We start from the raw sequence: 12,289 nt of genomic DNA on the forward strand, positions 1-12,289 counted from the left end.
CCAGTCTGCAAGGTCCTATGGAACAGGGATTCTACTGCTATTTCAAAAGTGGAATTTACATCTTGGATGGTTACTGTTTTGGCCTGGGTAAGATGTGTAATAGCTTGCACTGAAGTATCTGATAGTGGAGATAAAAAGAAAGGAACAAATTTAAGATATCCTTAATGTGAACTGGACTTCCCTTGTGGCTCAGTGGTAAAACAATCTGCCTGCAATGCAGGAGACTCTTAGGAAACCTGGGTTGGATCTCTGGGTCATGAAGATCCCGTGGAGAAGGAAATGACAACCAACTCTAGTATTCTTGCCTGGGAAACCCGTGGACAGAGGAACCTGGCAGGCTACAGTCCATGGGGTGCAAAGAGTTGGACAAGACTGAGTGACTAAACAAATAATGTGGAATGAATTAAGCCTTGTGAATACAGTGATGAAGGGAAGACAGAATCAGTTAAAAAATGAACCAGGTTTCTGGGATGAGTAAGATGGTAAAAGGAATGTACTTTATTAGATCATAAAAGCAAAATAAGAATAGAACTGAGGTATGGGATGAAAACATTGGTGAAATCTATCCAAACTGAAATAATAAATTTGAAATGCCTATGAAACAGGGTAAAGATATCAAGTAGGTTACAGGATATATAGATCTATTATTAGAAACTGTAGCCTGGTGGAAAATATAAATTCAGAAGTCAGGGAATAAGTGGAACAGAGCACTTTCGCCTCCTGGGGGAAGAGCGGCGGGAGATGAGGGCTCAGGAGGGAGCTTGGTATAGAAGCAGCAGCTGGCAAAGAAGACAGAGGAAAACAGAGAGCAGAAAGACTTTGTGGGATTAAAACTATAAGCTGGAACTAAAATTCACGACAATGATAGCATATAAGTTAGAGGGAGAAATCTGAGAGTTAAAAAAAATATTTTAATATCCTTACACTGTTCAGGAAGAGACTGAAGATACAGATTAACATTGGATGTTGTTAACTATGCATGTTAAAATATCTAGATAACTAAAAGAAAGAAATGGAATTTCTAACTATTACAAAAAGGGATGAAAATATGAAAATGTAATTAGTCAAACAAAATCGGAGAAAAATGAACTTGGGAACTTAGGACACGTAGAAAGCACAAATTAGATGGCTGATATAACCCAAGCATATCAACAGTCACAATAAATGGACTCATTTCTCCAGTTAAAAGATGAAGGCTTTCAGAAGGATAATATAACAAATTAGTTAAACTATACGCTATTTAAGAAACACATTTTTTTTAGTGTTTTTTTAAATTTTTTATTTATTTTTTCCATTTATTTTTATTAGTTGGAGGCTAATTACTTTATAATATTGTAGTGGTTTTTGCCATACATTGACATGAATCAGCCATGGATTTACATGTATTCCCCATCCTGATTCCCCCTCCCACCTCCCTCCCCACTCCATCCCTCTGGGTCTTCCCAGTGCACCAGCCCCGAGAACTTGTCTCATGCATCCAGCCTGGGCTGGTGATCTGTTTCACCCTAGATAATATACATGTTTCGATGCTGTTCTCTCAAAACATCCCACCCTCACCTTCTCCCACAGAATCCCAAAGTCTGTTCTGTACATCTGTGTCTCTTTTTCTGTTTTGCATATAGGGTTATCGTTACCATCTTTCTAAATTCCATATATATGCGTTAGTATACTGTATTGGTCTTTATCTTTCTGGCTTACTTCACTCATATTTTAACCATATAGAAAGGATGAAAAGTATGACAACACAAAAAGATAAACCTGGCAAATACCAGCAAAACATTGTTCCGTATATTCAAAGTGATAGTCGCTCAGTAGAGTCTGACTCTTTGTGACCCCATGGACTAAGTCCATGGAATTCTCCAGGTCAGAATACTGGAGTGGGTAACCTTTCCCTTCTATAGGAGATCATTCCAACCCAGGGATCGAACTCAGGTCTCCCACATGGCAGGCGGATTCTTGACCAACTGAGCCATGATATTAGGGAAGCCCAAATGTCATACAATTAAGGCTTTTTCCCTTAATGAGTATCAGAGTCACTTCACAGTAACAAATATTTAAAAACACTTCTCTGCTATAACAATTAACTTAATACAACCTAATAACCTAATGTCAACATATATAAGCAAAAGTAACAGAACTATAAGAAGCAAATGGACAAATCCATCATTATGGTGAGATTTAAAAAAATTAGAGATAAAGATGTGAATAACGCAATTATCAAGCCTGACCTAAGAGACACATGAAAGCATTATATCCAGTGACTGGAGAATATACATTCTTTTTACAGCTATTTGAAACACTTTGAAACCAGATCTGAAAGAGACACGTGTACCCCAATGTTCATCGCAGCACTGTTTATAATAGCCAGGACATGGAAGCAACCTAGATGCCCATCAGCAGATGAATGGATAAGGAAGCTGTGGTACATATACACCATGGAATATTACTCAACCATGAAAAAGAATTCATTTGAACCAGTCCTAATGAGATGGATGAAGCTGGAGCCCATTATACAGAGTGAAGTAAGCCAGAAAGATAAAGAACATTACAGCATACTGACACATGTATATGGAATTTAGAAAGGTGATAACGATAACCCTATATGCAGAACAGAAAAAGAGACACAGAAATACAGAACAGACTTTTGAACTTTGTGGGAGAATGTGAGGGTGGGATATTTCAAAAGAACAGCATGTATGCTATCTATGGTGAAACAGATCACCAGCCCAGGTGGGATGCACGAGACAAGTGCTCCGGCCTGGTGCACTGGGAAGACCCAGAGGAATCGGGTGGAGAGGGAGGTGGGAGGGGGGATCGGGATTGGGAATACATGTAAATCCATGGCTGATTCATATCAATGTATGACAAAACCCACTGGAAAAAAAAATAATAATAATAAAAATTAAAAAAAAAAAAAGGAAATGCTGGAGAGAATGTGGAGGATTGGGAACCCTCCTATACTGTTGAAGGGAATGTAAATTGGTATAGTCACTTTGAAGAACAGTACAGAAGTTTCTTAAAATCTAAAAATAGAACTACCTTATGATGCAGCAACCCCCCTCCTGAGCATTTACCTAGAGAAAGCCATAATTCAAAAATATACACGCACTTTAATATTCACTGCAGTGCTATTTACAATAGTCAGGACATGGAAGCAACCTAAATGTTCATCAGCAGAGAAATTGGCAAAAAAGCTACTGTACATGGTACACATATACAAGAAGTTATTCCTCAGCCATAATAAAATAATGAAATAATGCCATTTTCAGCAACATGAATGGACTTAGAGATTGTCATACTGAGTAAAGTAAGTCAGACAGAGAAAGACAACTATATGATATTGCTTATATATATATATTTTGAAGAAATCTCCATACTATTTTCTATAGTGACTATGTAAATATATATTCCCCCAGAAGAATACCAGGGTTCTCATTTCTCTACATCACCACCAGCATTTATTATTTCTTGTATTTGATAATAAATATTTTAACAGGTATGAAGTAAAATATCATTGTGTTTCTGATTTATATTTCCCTGATAATTAGTAATGTTAAGAACCTGTCATGTACCTGTTGACAATTTATCTTTGGAAAAATATTCATTCATGTCCTTTGATCATTTTCAATTAAATTGTTTGCATTGTAAAAAAAAAAAAAAGAAAAGAAAAACCAAACATCTACTATGCCATAGAGCAAGTCTCAAGGATAGATCATTAACCAGATAAGCTGAACAGAATGCAGTTATGTTAGAAATCATCACCAAAAACATTACAAAGTACTTTTAAAAAAAGACTCTTAAAAAATTAAACGTTGAAAGAAAAGAATTACAATATAAATTAAAACAAAAAATATTTTAGGAAAAAAGAAAGCAAAACTATTACTTCCTGAAACTTATAAAACACAACTAAAGGGATGATGAGGAGGAAAATTATAGTTAAAGTATGCTCAAATTAGAAAGAAGAATAAAAATTAATAAGCTAAGTGTTTAACTCAGGAGGTTAGGAAATATTCAGACAAAACCTAAAGTAAAAAGGAAAATAAAGACAATAACAGAAACTAATAAAGGTTTGCTTCTCATCGGATACAGAAAACATTCAATACAAATCAACATTTCTTCTGATTACATTTAAAGTAATTTAGTTGTAGAAAGGAATTAGGATTTTAGAAAGGGTTTCTGGGGGAAAAAAGTCCATAAGCACTCAGCATCCATCATACTTAGTGCATTCATTTTAGGATCTGAAGCAAGAAAGCAACCTTGCCATTGCCACTTCATTCATTTTTCCTTGGATACTAATCAGAGCAATAAGAAAGTTCAAAGAAATACAAGTGGTAAGGATTCATCAGAAAGGGAGAAACTAAACTGTTAATTACACATGCTCGAATCAATAATATAAAAATGTATTAGCATCAAGATTATTAAATTTTACATATTTACAATTAATATAAATCATTGGATTTCTCTACATCAGAAAATTACAAAAAAAAACCCCAAACTAAACACTTTGCCAAATAACAAATTATTAAATAATTATTTATTTTTATGTTCTGTTTTTCTTAAAGTGAGATATGCAAACTGAAAATATTACATTGGACTTATACAGTCCCAGAAAGAGAGAGAAAGTATGTCAAGAGATGTGGGGTAGGGAGGCAAAATACTTCACTTGTGTACACATCGGTCAGAATTCTTTATTTGGTAATAACTCGCTGAATAGTTTGCATATTCTGGTTCAGCTATAAAAGACTCTTACAACTGGTTATCTCATACTTCCATCTACTGGAAAGGAGCATACTATCCTACTACAGTATGTTCTTCATTCTTGTTCTTCAGTTAACAAAAACAATATAATTATTCATAAAACTATCACAGTGCTTTTGGATCAAGTTTAAAATGACACCTTCCTGAAGGGAAAGAGGTGGGCTGGGAATTTAGTTCTTATATAAATAAGTAGTTCCTTATATGGCTGTGAACTATGGCATGCATCCTGGTATTAGCAAAGTGAATGACTAAAGAAGGAAGTAACAAGGATATTGATAAATATTGGAGTTCCTTTAAAAATGTTTATTATCCAGGTGTACATCGGTAAAACATGTATGCCATGAAATAGAGTAAGATTCTAAAATCTGAAAGATTAATAGTAAAAGAGTAAGTGAAACAAAGCCTGTGGACTTTCTAAAGCATGAACTATACTGTGACAAGGTGTAGCACAGCTAAATAAATTATATTTACTATGAAAATGTTATATAAAAAAAGTATATTAACCAATGACATACTAGCCGTCTCTATACTTCTTATTATTATTAGTCTTGGCTATTCTTAGAAGATTTACATTCTGAGAAAATCTATATTCCCTGTCTACCTGTTTACCTATCCAATATAACTTTATTAAGCAAGTAAATTCAGGTTAAGACACCACACTGATAGCACAGTGATGAGGGAAGAAGTAGTAGCAAAGGAGTCAGCCTATGCCTGATTAACAGTTTCCTGAGTGGGGAAAACCTATGATTGATTCATGATCATTTTTAAAATCCCAATATACTATAAGCCTCATCTGCATCCTTACTCCAACACTGTGAACTGAAATAACAGAACTGGCAAGAATGTGACTCAAGAAGGGTAGGATGATTCTTTTAGCCAGAGAGTTGTCATCAATGAAGTAGCTGGAACGACCACATTCCTTCCAGACTCCTAAACCCAGAGCTCCATTTCTGCAATAAAAAGGGACAGCTACAAACCACTGGGCAAGAAAGAAACCCATAAAGTCTGGGCCAGGTGCCAAGAGCTATCCTTGTGGAAATGTGCACTATCCACTGCTTATCTAGGTTTTAAAAAATGTTTTTGGGGGGTTTTAGTCTACAGTGTTTTACACTGTAATCTCCCATATTTAAATTATTATTTTTTTAATTTTTAGAAATATCTTTTAGGAAATTTCAAGTCATTTGGAACATAGTCAATAAATTTATTAAACAGAAAATTTTGTTGAGAAATTAGGGAAGAGAGAGATACCGTTATTTTTTTATCTAAGAGAAAGTTTGAGGATGAGTAGGACATTTAAGAAAACAAGGAACTTTTAAAAATTGGTTTTAGACCAACCTGAAATAAAATGAAAACGGCATAGGTGAGCAGAGTATCCATGTGCAAGGGGCTATGTTTGTAAGGTTTGTACAGTATGTTTCTTCAGATGATTCACACATAACTTTTGATGATATGTGTAAGGCTTAAAAAGTTTATTTTTATTAAATTTATTTGAGCCATTCGTTTGAGGGAAGTTTATAAATCAGCTCCCATACTTAGCACAGCCGTCCTATCTCTAAATCTTCTAAACTGCCCTATAGCATTTCTGCCCAAATTTTCCATGGGAGGTTAATTAAAGTTGTGTGAAGGGGAAATGTGGGGGAGACTCTGAATTAAGTTAGTTTAAAACTGTCTTTTTTATATGACTTTCTAAAAAAGATGTGAGGGTAGACTGGTAGACTGGGAAGCTCTATGATGTAGGGTGAGGAGGGCTATTCATCCTAAAAGTTTAAAGCTGTTAACACACACACATGCAAAGATTAATATGCATGACAAAGCAGAACTGTATACTCACAATTTTATATTACAACTTCAGAGTTCTTGAGTTATGTTCAAGAGAGTACAAAACTTACCAAAAGCACTGCCTCAGAAAAGTAGATAGAGTTATAGTTTCAAGCTGAAAGCAGTCAAGAAACTATCCCTCATAGCTTCTCAAAAGAGAAGTTATTTTTGTAGTACTATTTGTAAAAATTATTATTTTTCCAAGGCAAGTAGTAGCAACTGGAGTGCTCTGACATACCGCCAGCAGTCATAGTGATTTAACGGAATGGTCGTGACACTGCCATAAACGAATAATTTAAAAGGGTTGGAAGCTGCCCTTTTACAACAGGGATATACATATATGGACTTAAGAGAGGGCCTCTGTTATAGAATTCAACACAAGCATTAATCCATTTATGGTGGGGAATTTTCAGTTTTCAGACAGCTCTAACCCAATCAGAAATTCTCTAGACAGATGTATGCTATTCATTCAAATAACAGTTTTCTTGTGAAATGCAAGAAACGATTATTGAAACGATTTATTGAGGATTAGATAAAATAATAATTGTATTACTTATTTTATTACTTATATAATAAATGATCTTTGGTTCCAATGATATTACTTTCAATATGAAATGAATAATTGGCTATAAACTTGATATCCTGGGTTTCTGTCTTGCATTTCATAAATATTTGTTACTTCTAAATATTACTTAAAAGTGTACCCAGAAGATAGTAGTTTTTATATAAGTATTAATATCAGGTATCCTCAACCTTTTATTTTCCTCTAGGTTTGTAATTACTGGTACACTGGAAAAAAGGAGAGCTCGCAGTTACAACATTTTTGTCACAACCATGTCTTTGCTGCAGAAGTGCCACCCTGGTAGGGCGCACAGCTGGTGCAGTCCACAGTTCACTGGCAGAGGAACGTGGGTTCAAGTTTTTCTTATGTCCTATAGAAAGGTGGTGATAGGAAGGTTTTGGTAGGCTTTGGGTCCAAATTCCAGCTCTGCCATCTATAAGCCATGCCTTATTGAGTTATTTAACTTTCCTTAAGTCTTTGACTTCTCAAATATAAAAAAGGAATACTACCACTTATCTCAAAAGGTATTATGAGGATTAGGTACAATCAAGTAAATAAAGTGCTGTGATAAGCAGAATTTTAAGACAGTCCCTATGACCTTCACCTTGGTATTATTCCTCTTATTTACTTTATATGGAAAAGGAGAGATTATCCAGGTGTGCCAAATCTAATCACGAGAGCCCTTAAAAAATAATAAGTTCTCTGGCTGGGAGTGTAAGAGGAATTTGAAGAGATCAGAGGTGCAGAAAGGATTCTAAGCCAACTATGTTGGCTTGGAGGTTGCCATGTGAGTGGCTTCCAGAGGCTCAGAGTAGCCCCTGGCTAACAGCCAGCAAGGAAACAGGGACCTCAGACCTACAATCACAGAGAAATAAATTCTACCTACCTAAGGAGTGAGCCTGGAGGCAGATTCTTAGAGCTCAACCTGGCCAACACCCTGATTTCAGCCTTTTGGGAGCCTAAGCAGAGAATCCAGCTAAGCAGCCCAGACTTCTGACCTAAAGCACAAATGGATGTTGAGTTAATTAACATCCAGTTATTGTTTTAACCTGCTAAATTTATAGTAATCTGTTATAGAGCAACAGACAAGTGTTTATTGGTGTGCGACAAAGAAGATGTTCATATATTTCTTACTAAGAACCAACAGGCTCATACAAGTCTTTTTTTAAAAAACTCCTTTGGGTTTTAGTTCGATCTATAAAATGAGCTTTGGCTAGCCAACTTATGAATCCCACTCTATAAACGTTCGTATGTGTAAGAGTTTGTTTTCAGCTTTTTACAACCTTTGAGACACACTCTGAACAGGCAGTGGTGCCTGCTGGATCTCTCCCACTCACTCTCCAGACCCACTCTGCACAGTACCCTGTGCAGGGCCTCAGCAGGAAGACCCTTAAGGACTGCCGCAATGGGCTACCTCGCCCCACCAATGGAAAGCACCAGCAGGAGGTCCGAACGATGAAGAAAATGAAACTTGAGCATTTATTTCCTAGCTTTCTACACGTGTACAAGGTGCTAAAGGGGAGAATGATTTACTTTACTTGGGTGTGTGTGGACCAGGAAAAGAGGGTGCTATGGAATGAACAGGGTCTCTCCCCCAATTCATATGTTGAAGCTCTAACTCCCAATGTGACTGTACTAGGAGAGCTTTTAGGAGGTAAACTTTAAATGAGATCATAAGGGTGGAGTTCTAATCAGATAGGATTGGTGGCCATATAACAAGAGGAGAGAGACCTTCTCTCTCTGCATGTACACACACAGAGAAAAGGGCATGTGAGGATACGGCCAGAGGTGGCCATCTACAAACCAGGAAGTGGTTCCTCACCAGAACCCAACCACGCTCATGTTTTAGTCTTGGGCTTTTAGCCTCCAGAAATGTAAGACAATACATTTCTGCTATTAAGAAATCAGTCTATGGTATTTTACTACAGAAGCTGAGCTGACTAATACAGGGAGCAGAGACGACTTCTCAGATACAAGAGACTTCTCTTGCCTGGGCCAAGACTTGAAGAGAACAGGAAGGACTTTTTGTTTCCATGTGGTGAGATTTCTTTTTAGTTTGACCATACAGGGTCTTTCCAGGCAAAGGGAACATGAGATAAGGCACAGACATTTTAGGAAACAGCATGTGTCTAAGTAATTGAAGCACAGGGTACTTGAAATGGAAGGAAGGTTGGAAGAGTAAGCAGAGGACAGATTCTGAGATCAAAGCCAAAGACTTTTTTCAAAGGATCAAGTCCAGAGGGAAAGCATTAAGATTCTTAAGCTATTGGTAAGTACACAATAGTATCCATTTTCAAAAGACCATTCTTGTGGCTGCATAGAAGGTCAGACTGATAAAAGTGAAGAATAACTAGGCTCTGATTTTCACAATGTACTCCAAGAAGCCCTAAGGGTCTTAGAAGTCAAGGGTCACCATGAAGATGGAGGAGGAGGTTAAGTGGGCAGGAACTTGAGACCCCATGTCCACTTCAATCACAGCAGTTCTGGGGCCCTGGACCAAATCTGGAATCTTTGTTACACTCAGGACAACCAGCTTTAGAAAGTGTGTAAAAGTCTTCAAACACTGTACCGAAAATGGCTCATCTGGAGGTCAAAGACACCCTCAAGCTTTCCAGTTGCGGTGAAAAGGTCAAGGAATTATCAAAAATTCTGAGAAATGTGTCTGGACTCATGCCAGGAAGAAGACAGAACTACTAAATAACACCATTTGTACAGACTATATAAATCCAAGTTAGACCGGAAGCTGTGGTAAAGCCCTAGTCTTTTATGAATATGTGTGAACATGTATGTGTGCTCAGTTGTATCTGACTCTTTGTGACCCCATGGACTGTAGCCCACCAGGCTCCTCTGTCCATGGGATTCTCCAGGCGAGAATGCTGGAGTGGGTTGCCATTTTCTACTCCAGGAGCTTCCCGACTCAGAGATTGGACCCGCATCTTTTGTGTCTCCTAGATTGGTAGGTGAATTCTTGACCACTGAGCCAGCTTGGAAGCCCTAGAACAATGTGTATCAGGAAGGAAAGAAACATGGTACATTAAGATATAGCAGCAACAGAATAAATCCACATAAATGGGGAAATAAGAGAAAACAAAAAACCCAGCTGAAGAGGTAACATTTAAGCCATGATCTGAGGGTTGAGCAGCTACCCAACAGCATAAAGAAACCAATATCATTTGTCCAGACTATGTAAGGGAAAATGTAGGGGGAAAAAAACTGTATTATGGGGGATAAATAACTTCTCAAATACTCTAGGGAACATAGAGAAACTAGTAAATCATAGGAATATCCACACTTTGAGTAAGATCAGGGACTTTATCTTTCTTCAGTTCAGTTCGGTCGCTCAGTTGTGTCTGATTCTTTGCAAGCCCATGAACCACAGCACACCAGGCCTCCCTGTCCATCACCAACTCCCAGAGTCCCCCTAAACCCATGTCCACTGAGTCGGTGATGCCATCCAACCATCTCATCCTCTGTCGTCCCCTTCTCGTGCCCTCAAAGCATCAGGGTCTTTTCAAATGAGTCAGCTCTTCACATCAGGTGGCCAAAGTACTGGAGTTAGCACATGACAAAATACCTAAATCATAACACATGCTTGGTGAATGTGTGTGGAACAGCAAATAACTCAGCCTGAGTTCTGAGACCCTGGGAGATCAGGCAGCAACATGCTAATGAAAATACTACTAGGCAGTAGCCAGAGTTTGTTTCTTTTTACTTGCATATGGTTTCTTATAAGCAACCTGAGGCAATCAGAAACAGAAGAAGTTTGCAGGTCCCTAGAGGGTAAAATTATTCAACAACTACCACCTCTAGGAAGAGTTTCAACTGATCTGACTTTTGTCAAGTGCCCACAAATGGATAAATGAACCAATCAGTGCGAACAAGGAAATGATGTACCATGACTGGGTCAGCTTACATCACATACATAACACTGTGGTTAGTAACTAGAAGATGTAGTCTTTTATGGTTCTTAACAGATTCTCAGATAATACTGAGGTCAGGAGATGAGACTACATGAAAAAATGATAATGAATCAAGTGATTTTCATGTCATACAGATCTGCTCTTATCTGATATTTTTATCTGAAAATATCAGATGATAGTTATCTACAATATAAAAATAATATAGAGCAAATAAGAACTACTATAAACTAACCTGCTTTAGAGAAAAGACACCATCACTGAGGAAAGAGCTTTAAATAAAAATCTCATTAGCTGTCCTGGCAAATGTATAGTCAAACTAAAAAGAGCTTGACTTGAGACGGCAAAGCAAGGAACTGTGTCCAGCAGAGGGCAGTGCAGCTCTCCACAAAACCCACTGAGTACAAAGAGCTGGGCTCTCATTAGGAGCTCAAATATTCGAACGCATGACAACTGTTTTGTGTCTGGTGACTTTACCTTGCCAAAATATTACAGACATATTCACAAACTGCTATGTCCCTTGGAGAGGTAGCACAAAGAAGATCCAGTAAAGTCTTGTAATTTTAAAATTCCCTGGACCATTTTAGCTCCTTACACGTAAAGAACTGTATCATCATTTGGGGGAGGGCTAAGGTTTCCTTTGCCTTCACTATTTAAAACTGTCCTTGTTTCCTAAAACTTATTATGTAAATGAGCTTTTAAGGAAACTTAATATCCCAAATTTTATTTTACATTCTTCTTTAGCTTATACTGTATACAACCCCAGAGCCAATGACATTTTTTATTCGACAATGTTTCCTATGGAAATATGCAGTGCAAGAGCCGTCCTCAAATGAGATTCATTCTAACAGTCAGCTGCCATCCTAATGATGTATGGCTGATCACTTTAATCTTTTTCTTCTAGCAATAATGTGCTAATTCTAACTTTGAACACTTACTGACTATCGTTATGGTCTTGGCAGCCACTGATGAACGACATTTATGTTCTTTAAAAGAATGGATTTAAAATACCAGTTTTAGGTTTATATGACATAGAATAATGATTTTAAAAGAAACATGCAAATAAGAGCTATAAAAAATTCACATTTTTGATCCACTAACATTTGTCTTCCATATGTAGGCACTTGATTCAAATCAAGACAATGGCAATGGATTATCATTTTTTTAAACTCAAGCTTTTCAAAGGTTTTCAGTAGTAAATTTACAGCTGAAAATTTTGAAAAAAACAAAACAA

General features: G+C 37.1%; 1 protein-coding gene across 1 annotated transcript in view; it reads right to left on the reverse strand.

The window, feature by feature from the left end:
* TES (testin LIM domain protein) overlaps positions 1 to 12,289 on the reverse strand; it is a 54,362-nt gene that overhangs the window by 13,606 nt on the left and 28,467 nt on the right. The window lies entirely within an intron of this gene.

Source organism: Dama dama, chromosome 18 (genome assembly GCF_033118175.1).
Source record: "Dama dama isolate Ldn47 chromosome 18, ASM3311817v1, whole genome shotgun sequence".
In the NCBI taxonomy this organism is placed as follows: Eukaryota; Metazoa; Chordata; class Mammalia; order Artiodactyla; family Cervidae; genus Dama; species Dama dama.